We start from the raw sequence: 14445 nt of genomic DNA, 5'->3' as shown, positions 1-14445 counted from the left end.
GAAGAACTTTTCTACGGTTTTGGATCTACTTTGAAATATTAATGAGAAAACTTTTGTTCATCTCAAATGTGGGCTCTCTTCATCGAGCTGCTAACGTTATTAAACACACTGAAGCCCGTCACCAGGTACTTCTGCAATGGGCAATTGCACGTAACTTCTGAATGCAACCTCCCTCACCATTCTTGTAATCTCTAGGAATTAACCCAAAATGGGCAATTTCAAGATATTCAGTATCATATGAATACATTTATAACAAACACATGGTATAATATTTCTGAATATTCTAGAAAAGAATACTCTAAAGCTGTCAATAAAGAAGAGCACTTGTTGAATTATTCTCTGCAATATCTGAGAATGCCAGACAGCAGAAGCAAGGTCATCAGCAAAGGTCTGTGTGAACTCAACCAGCAATTTCTTTCTCTACTCTGGGAAATACTGAAGCAAATTCCAATGACAACATTCATAGACAAATTTTAGAGCTATGGTAAAAAGCGATTAGTAGTTCTATTCTGCATAAAGTATCCAAAACTATATTGTATATGAAGTGGGTCTGTTTTCAGTTTTCCCTGCATGTTTGTGCACTCACACATTTTTGTGAGTGTACAGACAGTGTTCTTTATATTCATAGAACTTCTTTTAAAATTAAAAAGTCAAGCAGTAGCATTTCTGAATTCATTCATAGTAGTTACAAAGTTATTTACTGGAAAGGGTCTCAAGATTTCAACCGGCCTTGACCCTTGACCTCAGTCAATTGAATGAAAGATATTTAAAACAGATAATAGTCCTTTTCCCCCTCAAGATTCTCTATGGCCTATTAGAAGTCCATATTAAATATTTCACTAAGTTCTTTCTAAGATATAGGCTGGGCATATGTACATTATATATATTATATATATTACAGATATATTATTACATATTACAAATATATTATTATGTATTGTATATAGATATATTATATATAATTTTATGTATATATAATATATATATATATATATATATATATATCCCATTTTTAAAATTTAAACACATTTCTCCTAATTTGAGCCTTTAAAGTAATGAGGAAAAAATTTTCATACTCATCCTCATAAGACTCTGTTTCTGAGAATATGAACTATCCAGTCCAGGTCTCTATGCAGTCTTCTCTTCCATAAGCTCACTAAATTTCAATTCTTCTTTACCTTTCACAGGGAGCCTCTCATTCATCCCTTCAGTACTGTCAAACTTTCCATCTTTTCCACTTCCTTTTGTAATGCAGATGACAAATTTTACTGTGGTTTTCTGTCATATATTCAGCAAGCCAGAATATTCTTATGTTAAACTGAGGCAGTTAGAAATGTTAACTAAAATTTACTGAATATCTAGCATTTTGCAAGGTACTGTGGGAAGACAAGCTTTAAAGTACCCCAAAAGGAAAACGGCTCTTGTTCTTTCACAAGGATAACATCATTTTTTTGTGTCTATTATCACAACCTCCACCACTGCCTGCAAGCATTCCCTCCTCTCCACTCCTACTCATTTTGGGTGTTCAATGAAGACTTTGCTTCCTGAGTTATTTTCCTCTTGTATTACCAATGCCCCCTCCATTGCCGTTGATTTATCTCAGCTTAATAACCTTTTCTGGGCCTTCCTATTCAATCAAGTTATAAATACCAGATTCCATCTCCACTCTTCTATACCAGCATGCAGAGTCAATTGCGCTGCCTCCCTCACCTCACGCTACCTTCTCAATACCCAGCAAATTGCCTTCCGAAGCTCTCTTGCATTTTCAGATGATTTCCTAACAGCTTAAGACAGTGAGTGACTTCTTGGTCTTCCTATATTTCTGAACAACAACAGCAAAAAAGACTCTGCTAGTTCTCTCCAACTAAAATATTATTTGTCCATGTTTATAAGGTGTTCCCAAAATTATTGCTCATCTTTACTTTCTCTGATTGCTCTACCCATAGGCTAGTCCAGCCTATCATGCCAATGACCATTTTTATAGAGAGTAATCATCATCCCCAGGTCTCCTAAAAACACAACTCCATTACTCAAATTGCCTTCTGGACATTTTCAACTGAATATGCTGACAATTTATTTTGGACATACACATATACAAAAATGAAGAGTCTTTTTTTCCAAACCTTCCTCTACTTTCATTATCCCTTTAGTAGTTAATGATATTGTCATCCTGTCTTTTTAATTCTTTACCTAATCCCTCCCTCAAATTTGATGAATTTCAAAGTATGAAGTAGGAATAAGAGATCTCACTCTATTGATGATAAAATAGTAAGTTTTGAAAAAGTGGTTATATTGAGAAAAATTAATTGGAAAAAAAAAGAATTTCAGCAGTAAACCTTGTGTTCCAAAGTATGGACTACGTTCTTTCTTAAGTATTGATGGATGTTGATTCTTCCCTGAGTATTAAGGCAAAATTACATTTGACTCTGACAGATGGAAACACTAGAATTCTTGCTTGCATTAAAAAGAGCTTAGAAAGCCTCAAGGACTCTAAGCTGTGGCTGGGACAGCCTGAGGCCCATCCTTCCTCTAGGGAGAAAGTCCTCTCACAAAACACTATGCAAACACCCCACACAACACACACAGTACCCAACCTATAATCTTCCTTAAATATTTATTTTTTTAAGAATACAAACTAAAACTCAACCTTAAAGACATTTCTGAGCTGGGTTTCCACTCATTTCTAGTTAAAGAAGGATGGCTGGTATAATTCAATATTAACATTCTGACTATTCCATCTGAAACCATACACTCTGTTGGAGCCTCTGTTTGCAAAACAAAACTATCACACTAATTAAGAGAGTGATTTGTGAGAACAAATAAAATAAGCATGACCAATTTGTCCAGGCAGTAATGATGTAAACCTGGCATATCACTAAAGATTTACACCTGCTATGGTGTCAGGCTCAGTTTTTCTGCTGTCTTTAAATCTGCTGCTTAAAGGCCTGTGTCTATATGTCTGTCTGAAGCTATACCTGCCAAGAAAATCTCTCACTTACCCACCATGGCCAATTTTATATTGTTCACTAAAAATTCTTTATGTAGGACTTACCTCCTATATCTGGACTTACCTCCAAAAGGTTTAACTATAAGAAAACATGTTCAGTCCAAAATCACCCCAGGGACACTGCTGAGCATCAACCATCATCACCCAATTCTGCCAGCAGAATGTGATGGGCTAAGACTGGTGTGGGATGGGTTGTGGAGCCAGTGCATGCTGTGCCATGCACAGTGAGGCTCCCAGAGATGCCCTCTCATAAGTAGCAGTCTACACTAGGAACAGTGCTGAGTGCTGTTCATGAAAAGGTGCTCCACAAATGACAAGGCTTTTTCATTCTCTAAAGAAATTCGATACATTAAGACAAAAATATCTACAGTCAGGAAACTACTCCCCCATGGTTAGTAGCACAAAATGCAAAACCAGCAATATTCATGTAAATATAAAGAACACCTAAAATAAAATTTAAAAAATTAGAAAGCAGAACCACACAGATACAAAGTGTCTTTTAAGGGTAACTTTTCTTTCATGTATTGTAAACTAGTCTACCACCTTCATGCAGAATAACTTATTTATGCCTCATTGTGTCTCCATTATTGAAAGGTAGTTTTATAAGACTTACTAATTTCTAATTTGTTTCATAATTTAATTATTTTTATAGCTACTTATTTATGTTCTTTGGTACAATGATTGACTCTTGGTACTAATTGAAATGTCCACTGACCTTGTGTCCCCAAATCATGTACTACCATTAACAGAAAGGGTTGCCCTCTGGCCTCTGCTGCTCCCAGGGGTGCAGGAGTGTTATGTTGAAACATGGATCTTTCTGAGCAAAGGTCATGTCACTGGTAATGGCTTGATTGGGGTGGGGGGGAGTGTTTCTTCTCTTCTTTCTTTTTCTTAATGAAAAGCCTGAATGTTTGATAGAAGTGTAACATGTGAGCTACCTTTGTTTTATAGCTCTGGTGTTGGTAGCCAAAAGAGTTTTGAGATTTGTAGCTTAAATATTTTATTAAAAAAATGCCTCCTCCGACAGAAATGTTAATAATTCAAAATATGATAAACTTGACACTAAGTTTCAGGGCTGGTTATTTGGTAATATTTTTGTATTTGATATGAAAGCTTAGTAGATAAGCACCTTGCTGCATACTTTGTTTAAAGGGTGCTTTTTTCCCTGCAAAATTACATTAACATAAAATATACCATAGTAAATACTAATTATAAAATAACTAATTTTTAAAAATTTTTTTTCCTTTCATCTAGAGAACTGAGAACATGTTTGTGGACAAAATCAACACATCTGAGCAAAGCTTGATTTTGACATTAAACCTTCAATCCCATACATTGCTATGTGGTTCCATTTGGCCATATCCTTCCTAAGACATTGGGGAAGCTCCGGGACAGCCACGCACTTGGTAAGTCATTCTGAGGATGATGAGCCTGGCTCTGATTTGTCCTGACAGGCTCTCCCTGCGCAGGGTTCACTGGCTCTGAGGTAGTTACTGAAAAGAGCATCTATAATCAACAGCTGTGTCCTGATGTTTTGCCAATCTGTGCTCATAAAACATCATGTTTGGTAACATATTTCAAACAGTTTGCTTTTGTCTTTTCAACACCAAAATTCCCACTTCTGTATTTTCTTTCATCCAAGAATATCTAAATAGTTTGAGGACATTAATTATGCCATACAAAATCCTTTCACAGTAATTATTGATGTAACTGTTATCCTAATTATCTGTAATACCAACAAATCCACTTCCTATATTGGATTGCACCACGGAAATGGGCTTAATGGAACATGCTTTACCGCTACCCAGGAAGATCCACTGCCTTCTTGGTACACAGAGAGCTCTCAAAGGCGCGCTGCAGAGTCCTCTCTGGCCCACATTAGGCTTTTGTATTTGGATGCTGACCTTTTTTCTCCTAAAATGTTTCTTCTATCTGCATACAGATGTTCCCTTCAGTAGGAATTAAGTTTACTGGTTACGTTTCTTGATCAGTTAAAAACTTGGGCTAGGTATGTACAGGGAAGCCTGGCTGCTAGGCAAGTTTATGGGCTACGTATGGCGGGGAATACAAAGAGGAGTCCTACAACCTTTACTTTCAAGAAGCTGGCAATTGCCAAGGTAGACCAAATATATAGGAATAAGTTCAGTTTCCCATGATGGTGACAAAGAGGAACAGAAAATAGCTCGGGAGGGCGGGGAGTAAGAGAACAGGGGTGACAACGGAAGCTGGAGAGTCTGGTGATAAACTTGGGCTGAAAGTTCATGTCTTAGTTTTACTCACAAATATAATGAGAAACTTCTGAAAACCCCGAGGAGATGATACATGATCCAAGGGGTGGATAGAGGGGGAAAAAGCCGCTGAGGTGGCCAGCTGTTCCTTTTCTCAACTGGGGACCAAATGTAGAAAAATGAGCATTTGGGGATTTAGATTAAAGAAAAAGAATACATTTGACAGCAAGACTTATTAAACAAATAATGAAACAGGTTACAGAAGGAAGCTATGAGAACATCATCTGTGAAACTCTTTAAATCCGGGATGTAGTTTCAACAGCTTGAAGAATGGAGTGAGGGATGGAGCATGCTGGCCTCAGAGAAACCACACCACATTAAGTTCTAGCAACTGCAGAAGGCTTCTTGGGACCCATCTGTTGGAGATTCTTTTTGTAGTGACAATGGTCACAGCGAGCTACCATGCTCTCTCACACAGCTTCCCATGGTCAGCGAAGAGGAAGGAGCCTAGGCTATGCATCAGAGAAGCAAGGTTCAGCTATTATGGGATGTGAACCTACCACATGAGATTCATTTGCAAAAAATCCCTAACAAACTCAATCCACAAGCTCAAGTTTGGCATCGGGAGATGTTTAGCTTTCCAGAGCTGTTTTAGGATACTTTAAAAGTCATGGGTTTATTCATTCAACGACTTTATTGAGTGGCTAATCTGAGTTATGGGGTAGGGACAAAGCGGCACAAAACAGAGTGGCTACTCTGGGGGTGGCAGGCACATAAACAGTTCATTATATGCCAGAGTGATGAGTGTTAGGATGGAGGTGAGCCTGGAATGTGTGGGAAGCACAGATGGTGGACACTGACCTGGACCAAGGGGCTCAGGGAAGGCTCCGGAAAGAGGCAGCTGATGATGGAGGAGGAGAAAAACTTTCCTTCCAGATAAAGGGTGTGGCATGTTAAGGGCACTGCATGGCACAACACAAAAGAAGCATGAGAAAGCCTGATAGCAAGGGGAAAACTGGCAAAATCACAATCTAGGCTGGAGTTGTATTTGCCTTCTAGTGCCAAGGTTGCTTTTTAAAATATTTAAGTAAGACCTTCAGCCTTGATTAGTGCATCTGTCATATGAATATGTATTTGCTGGCTCCCTGGAATAATGTGTTAGACATGGAATTCAAATGCCCTTTCATTTACCAATGGCTACTAAAAGCTGCAATCAAGCCATGTCATCTTATTTAAACAAACTCACTATATTTAGGGATTGATGTCTAAACAGAAAACAGGATTAATTTGATCATTGTTTTCTTCCACCATAAACACTCACTCTTTATCCATGACATATATTCTCATATGTATAAACATACATTTATACATACTATCCATCAATCAAGAAAAGTTGTCAGGTTGAATGTCTGATTTGACAAACAAGAATTCAAGCTTTACCAAAAAGCAAAAAAGAAGCTTAATGATTAAAAAAAAAAAAATTCTCTAGTTATGTATCAGCTCAAACTGAAACACTTAAAGTAAAAATAATCAAGGTTATTTTGATTCATCATTCAAGCTTTCCCAGAATTGTGAGCAGCAGATAAGCCTCTCACCCTTTGTCAACAGTGCTCAGAGGCTAGCTAACACTAAATCTGGACAAGGTCTCACAAGGGCCAAAACCCCAAAATTTCAAAGTGATATGAGTACAATTTGTACAAGAAAGGGAGAGAAATGGTAACACATGCTTACTAAAACTATGGCTTTTGACAATGCTACATGATTTACAAATGCCCCTGTTTCTTTTCAATACAGGAATCTATATCATCATCCCACCTCACCTCTGCCAAAGATGTTTAAAAAAGAAGTGGATTGCACATAGCATCTGCACAGACCTGACTCCAGATTCAGAGTCCTAAACTCACACCCCAGCCTTCTAAGTCTGTCCATTGACTTCTCTCCACTCTCTCTTCCCCAACTCTCTGCCCTTGCAAAGGATTTACTGAAAGACTAAGATATTATTGGACAGGCAATTGCCGTTGTAACACAACCTTCTCAAGGGTTAAGTGTAAATGAATCAGAAACATGTGGCTTAAATTTCCCACAAAATTGAATTCATATGGGCTTTGATATAAAAGAGAAAATAGCATTTTCCAAAATATGGCTTGAGTTTTGAAAAACTCCAAATGCTGGGAAAATGGCTTAGGTATTCACGTAACTTTTAACTTATGGGCAGAATCACTCATCTGTGATATGATAAAACTTCACCCTATGAAATCATGTGTCATGCTCAGAATTGCACATACAGAGATTAAACACCCACCTTCACAATTTTGTGAAAAGTTCCCAGAACAAGACGAGAACAGTACACTGATACTTAGTGTGCCTAACAGAGACAAGTGATTCCTACAGTGGAATGAGCACATGTGTTATTTAGGGATCTTATGAAAAACCAGATTCTGATTCTACAGGCCTGGGTGGGCTCTCAGATCCTGTATTTATAAAAAAACTCCCAAGTGGTATTGGTACTGCTGGTTCATGGACCACACTTTCAGTAGCAAGGACTTAGGTCACCCATGCCACATGTCACAGCTTACTGCACAAGTCCCTCTATACTATGCTATATAGCTTCAAGCTTCCTGAGATTCCTATTTGTTTGGCGACCAAAAAATTCCAAGCAAAATTACACAAATAGGAATTAAAATTTCCTGCTAAAAAGGTATAGATAATTGCTGTGAAATTTACATAACAATATCCACTGATTAGAAGTAATGAGTAATGCATTCATTATTACATATGAACAATGAGAAAACAAATAAGAAACAGTAAATATTCATCACTACCAGCTCTGCTACTACTTTATATTTTACTCCAACTGGGAATCCTTTCATGAAATCTTCCAAATCACTTCAGACATCAGAGTTATTGCCTGTTTTGAATTCAAGCACTTCTTTGTTTACCACATGACTAATTAGTTAGGAATCGTCTAGTCCTGTTGCGTGCATTAATTCTGCACATATGGATGCCTGGTTTTCACAAATAGATCTTAATTTCTGTGAGAGTGTGGATGGAGTCTTCTTCCTTCCCAATACCCCAAAGTCCCTCACCATGCTCTGAAATAAAGTGCATACCCCATATAATCATAGAAACTACTTAAAAACCTCAGCTTCTAATATTTTAAGGCCATACAAACAGCCAAACCCATTTCTACAGTGTTAGGACTCCTGCTGTTCAGGTTGTGATAAATCTAGTTCTATTTGTGAACTGGGGTTGCGGGGTGAAGGAAGGGGACAGATGTCGGAACTGAGTAAGGAAACATCTAACATTCTGAGAAAATATTCACTACTTATCCACAAGGCCTGATAAAAAGCTTATAACTCCTTTCCTCCCCCACAGGGATTGAATGGGTCCATTTTTCATATATGCAACTTTACAGGAATATTATTACAATGAAGAATGCTATTACTTTCTTCTTTGATAAACTACAGAAGCAACTTATTTTTATTTTTGCTGTGCTAGAGATGGAACACAGGGCCTTCTGCATGCCAGACAAGTCTTCTAACACCAATCTATACCTCTAGCCCTTAGATTTTAATATTTGTAATAAAAGCAAAANCCCCCCCCCCCCGACACACACACACACACACACCATGATGGCAAAACAAAAGCAAGTGTTTATCAAATTCTTCAACTTCTAAACCATCACTCTCACTTTTTTAACAAGGAGACATATTTGATTGCCTCTCTAAGGACAGGTCACTTCCAGCTTCTGGGAAACCAATTCACACACTCTGCCACTGAAAAGGCCACCCGTTCACTGCCCTTATGTTCCATGTCAGAGCACCTGGCCAAACCTAACATAAAGGTCCTCTTTTTCACAGGCACCGAGAGAAGGTCCACGTGGTGACGTGACTGCCAAGAATCGATGCTATCATCTCCTGTCCCTGCTTTGAGTTTCGCCCCAGCTGAAGTGCCAAGACCATAGCCCAAGGGGGCGGCTCCCCTCACTAAAGGATAGGAAGCACTTCCTCACATCAGTGAGGTATCCAATTGGTCACAAAAGCTATTTCTGCTTCAAGTATGCCATCAGACCTAATGATGCTTCCCTAGCAAAATGTGCTCCAGCTCACACAGGGCCAACTGGAAACAAACTTAAATGCCATTTTTTTTTTCTACTGGGGCAGCTCAAAGCAGATTTTTAAAAGATGTTACTCTCACAAATCTGTTTCAGAAGAATTATTAACTATATGGATTAGTCCTGTGCTAGGCTGAGTTTCAGGATAGTGAAAATGTTTTTTCCTTAATTTTACAAAAGCAATTTGCATTCTAGATACAAAGAAAGATGCATACGTATAAGCCATTAAGTAGTTTGCAGAGCCAAGGATGTTAACATGAGAAAAGTTATGAAGTAGGATTGGGAGGTGTAGCTTAGTAATAGAGCTCTTGCCTAGCATGCACAAGGTCCACAGGGTTCAATCCCCAACACCAAAATGAGAGAGAGAGAGAGAGACAGAGAGAGAGAGAGAGAGAGAGAGAGAGAGAGAGAGAGAGAGAGAACACACACACACAAGAGAAATATTATGAAATGGTACCTACTAAAAGAAAGAGATGCTTGGGCGACATGGTAAAGGTTGTAAAAAAAATGTGTAAAGAAACATCATTCATTTAAGTTTTTAAACTTAAGTTGGTGGATAAGTGAGGAAATCATATCAAAGACCCTGGATGCTGTCCAGTAAGTGGGGGTTTATCAAACAATGCTTTGCAGAATCCTAAGATTCCACAGACATGCCTCAATACCTCAATGAATGGTGTTAAGAATAAATAAATGTAGTCACTTTGACCTTAAAATTAATACGTACTAGTCAAAGAAAATTGTTTTGACTGGTGTAATACGTTTTCACTTGATTTTAGCCCAAAAGCTGAGAAATGATGTATATTAAGTTTCTATATAGGATTTTATTAGGGAAAAAGAATGACATTGAAAATGTAAACTACTTTTTAAATTATTATAGGAAGGACAGCATCAAAGAATTTTATTTATAATAAATTTTCACTTCAAAATTAATTTAAAATTCATTGTATTTTTAAAACAATACAAATGCTTAATTTGACACTTGGAGTTCCTGGTATGTATAATGTGGAAGTTATTACTAGCATCATTATTATTAATTATATCAATCTGGCTGCATCTTGTAATATGATGAGAACTAATTAAATCGGAACATGTACCATTATGGGATTTAACTGCACATGGTAAAAAAGAATTGCTTAGTTTCCCCTAATCATGCATCCTTATATACACAAAATCCACATTAACTCAGTGGATAGTTAAGCATCAAGCAGGGACAGCAGATAATGTGCGTTTGTCCTTGATGACTCTAAAAAAAGATATTAATTTCAGTTTTACAGCTCATTCAGAAAATTGCCTTGATAACTTGGGAAAGCCCTGTGTATACTTTCTGCTTGTGTGTGTGCTTATACTTGTGTCTAAATCAAAAGAAACCACAGCAGCCATAAAGGAAATTAAAAATAAACTTAAATATGCTTCCATAAGCCAATGCAGGGGCTCCAGAGACTTGATCGTAAACTTGCACACTTAAATTGTCTACATGAATTTTTGATTCAAAAATGTAGTAAGCAATTTCATCATCACAATCACATAAATTAAAATATATTTTCACCTGGGGAAAGTATTCCTTAAGCAAATGTAGGATATTTTATTTAGACATTCAAGGATCAGACAATTTATAATTCTGATCTCTAAGAAGCCTAATAAAGCCATTAATTTACTTGTATTAAAAGGAATACAGAGTGAATAATATGAGACATAAAGAAAAAGGAGTTTAAAACAATCTATTTTATGGGATGATTGGGAATCTTGAAGTAAAATTGTATGAACAATTTAACTGTTAGGTCCCCAAATGTGGTGTGCTCAAGTTCCCTCATACTGCTAAACAAAGCAGGTGTTTAAGTTCTTGTATCATTTCATCATACTCGGACCACATTCTTCCTGTTACTGTATTAAGACAGTTTCCAAAAGGTCATTTTTGTCACTGAGCATTCTTCAGATACTGGTTGAGAACTGTCCACAAATACATAAAATAGAAGATCATTAAAATATTTAAAGGGGAATAAAGGGAAGGGAGGGGTATGGGAAAGAGAGTAGAATGAATCAGACATAACTTTCCTATGTTCATATATGAATACACAACCTTGTAACTCCACATAATGGACAACCACAAGGATGGGAAGTTATACTCTATGTATGTATGTCAAAATGCATTCTCTGTCAAGTATATCTAAAAAAATAAAATATTTAGCTAATGTGTTACTCTAAAATTTAATTTAATATTTTTGGACTGACTATAGTTATCATTCTAATTTGACTTACTTTTAAAATAAGGTGCTACTATTTCTAAAAAGGAGGCTATTATTATACGACTAAAATCTTGTATGCTTATGGGCTGCTGTGACTGTTGCGTCCCTTCTTTGATTTTGAGAACCAAGAAAATAAAGAGTTGAATCAATCTAACTTTAATTCTAATTAAAAATACCTGTGCTGCAATCAAATGACACTCAGACTTCTAAGCCAAGAGGATACAAAAATGGGACTTTAAGTGTACTGTTATTAAGAAAAATTGAAGACAGCACAAATGAAATGGAGAGAGAGCAGAGAGCAGAGGAGATTAGATTGATGGAAATGCTTGTTAGTGAAAAATCCACTTGTTTATTGAGAGACAGCAGCAATTAGCCGATGGTGGAAGTGGATAATTTGTTTATTGTTTCCACTTTGAGGAAAGATTTCTTACGTATTTCCACCCAAAATAATGGCCCCTTTGGTGTCACTGTTGTCTCTGGGGCAACTCCTACCACCTGTACCATCAGCCACATCCCCACTCCCTGATCCCAGGCTTGCCAATCATCATTTTTAGCACCATTGGAGACTTTAGAAGAGGCCACAACTTCTGGGGTAAGGCACTTAGGTGTGACAAAGGCTGGTGCAATCAGATCAGAAAATGACTGCAATTAGAAAAAGACAAAGAAAAACTAGCTTGCCAAGGGTAAGCTATGCTATGGAGAAGGGGCCGGTTTATCATAGAAATCCTAGATGGCGAAGCAACCGAATTCACAAGGCTTTCCCTGGTTACAGGATTGTCCCTGGGAAGTGAGTGATTTGCAATTCTGCCGGTTTTTGTTTTTTTCCTCTTTTAAATCCTTCCTTAATGTGTGAGTGTGCATGCGTGAAAGTGTTTGGGCGTTTGAACTGCATGATTTACCCTCTCATTGAAGGAACCTATGCTACTGTTTTGCTTTTATTACAAATATTAAAATCTAAGGGCTAGAGGTATAGATTGGTGTTAGAAGACTTGTCTGGCATGCAGAAGGCCCTGTGTTCCATCTCTAGCACAGCAAAAATAAAAATAAAAAATAAGGCTGGTGTATGTGTATGCATGTGCACAAGCACCGAAGGCAAGAACCTAGCAAAATGATATATATTTAAAATACATTTCAAATAGCACCATAGCCCAGCTGACACTGAATGTAGCAGAAAATAGCACAAGCCCTGCATGCATGCTGCCCTGACCCCTCCCTCCTCACCTCCCGACACTGCTCCTGTGCTATTATTCTCTGCCTTGGTAATACACTTGGTCTAAACCTCTTTTGGAGATGGGATTTTCATTCATTATAGGAGGAAATAACATAGAAGATTAGAGAAATACCTCCCAAATCAATTTGACAAGTATGCCTCAATTAGATTTCAAAATGTTTAAGAAAGTATTTCTGTACCTTAGACAAAGTAATTTAAAAAAGAAAAAAGAAGAAAAAGAAAAGTCATCCTTCATTCTCTCTGATTTGGTCTGCTCAGTGGGTTGCCTTCTTTCAAGCCTGACCTTTCCTTGATATCTCCTTATTGTCCCCAAACCTCAACCCACTGGGCAATTAGAACGTAAGACCCACTTTCCGACCACCTCGTTTTAGCAGAATACAAGATCAAGGCCTTCCCTTGAAAGGGCAAGAAGCCCTGCCAGTCAGGGCACATCAGAGTCACTTTATACACTGATGTCTGCACCACACACATCCGCCCTTCCAGTTACCAGAGCAACACCAGAAAGTGAGGGTCTTTGCTTTCCTTGGTCCTCTCCAAGGACACTGCTGCACACAGTCTTTCCTTCTCTGCTGGGGACTTCTATCCCTTAGCCACTCTCATTTCTTTAAATGTTTCTGACCTTACAAAGTTATCTGCACAAAGTCCTGAGACCTACTCTTAGAATAGAGTGTAAAGTATACACAGCAATGTCTGCAGATATATTTTCTACTGACTTACCATTAAAAAAATAAATAACACATGTGAAAAGTTTTACATTTGACAAAAGGGAACAAAACATATTTGGCTGCAAATCTCTGAAAACCATGCATTTATGGAGACAAAGGAGATAAAAGATGCACCTTGAACAAGCTGAGCCTTCTCTAATAAAATGAACACTGACACCAATAAACTTTCCTCTAATATAATTACCTACAGCCAAGTTGGTTTCTTTTATTCATAAATCTAAGCTCAGCAAGTAGAAATCCTCAAATTTCAGCAGCAAAGGGGTGATTAAAATAAGTCAAGACGTTCCGGGACTAAGTCAGCTCAGCCCACATCCCACTTTGCACCAGACCACAAAGATATGGGTGCCACTGTTTTCTTTTTCTTTCTTTTATTTTTCTTTTTGGTATTGGGGATTAAACTCAAGGGTGCCCTACCACTGAACTACATGTCTAGACCTTTTTTATTTTTTATTTGTAGACACGATCTCACTAAGTTGCTTAGGGCCTTCGCTAAGTTGCTGAGGCTGGCTTTGAACTTACCATCCTCCTGCTTAGCCTCCCGAGCTGCTGAGATTGCAGGTGTGCATCACCATGCCTGGCCTATTTTTTTTTCTTCTTTTTAAGACATGATGGTGACTTTTAATGCCTGTGTGTAAGAGAAAAACCCCTGGGGATGGCATCTCCACCACTGATCTATGTTGTTAAAAACTTCTTCTAAGGAAAAACTGGGATAAGAAAGTAAACCTCACAGATGCTGCTCATGAAATGGCTTATACTGTCTGACTTGCAATCCCGGTACAAAATAGACAGGTTCTGCCTCCACCTACACTCGTCATGAAAACACTGAACCTGTAGGCACAGAGGTTGGGATCTAAAGGGATGAGCATTTGCCAACTCTAAAATGAAAGCCTTGTGTGG

General features: G+C 37.8%; 1 protein-coding gene and 1 long non-coding RNA gene across 22 annotated transcripts in view; one reads left to right on the top strand and one right to left on the bottom strand.

Moving 5' to 3' along the window:
• The window catches only part of LOC125618434, a 72694-nt gene extending 58676 nt beyond the window's left edge, over positions 1–14018 (top strand). Inside the window, exons 3-4 of one of the 2 annotated variants that reach the window (XR_007349697.1) lie at positions 4262–4413; positions 9096–14018. This is a non-coding gene — a long non-coding RNA (uncharacterized LOC125618434). Of the gene's footprint in view, positions 1–4261; positions 4580–9095 lie in introns of those variants that run through there. The other variant, XR_007349696.1, reaches the window with a different exon arrangement.
• Positions 1–14445, bottom strand: part of Pard3 (par-3 family cell polarity regulator) — a 626126-nt gene that overhangs the window by 52561 nt on the left and 559120 nt on the right. The window lies entirely within an intron of this gene.

The sequence above is a fragment of the Marmota marmota genome, unplaced genomic scaffold (assembly GCF_001458135.2).
Source record: "Marmota marmota marmota unplaced genomic scaffold, marMar, whole genome shotgun sequence".
Lineage (NCBI taxonomy): Eukaryota > Metazoa > Chordata > Mammalia > Rodentia > Sciuridae > Marmota > Marmota marmota.
This window is presented reverse-complemented; position numbering and strand designations above follow the sequence as displayed.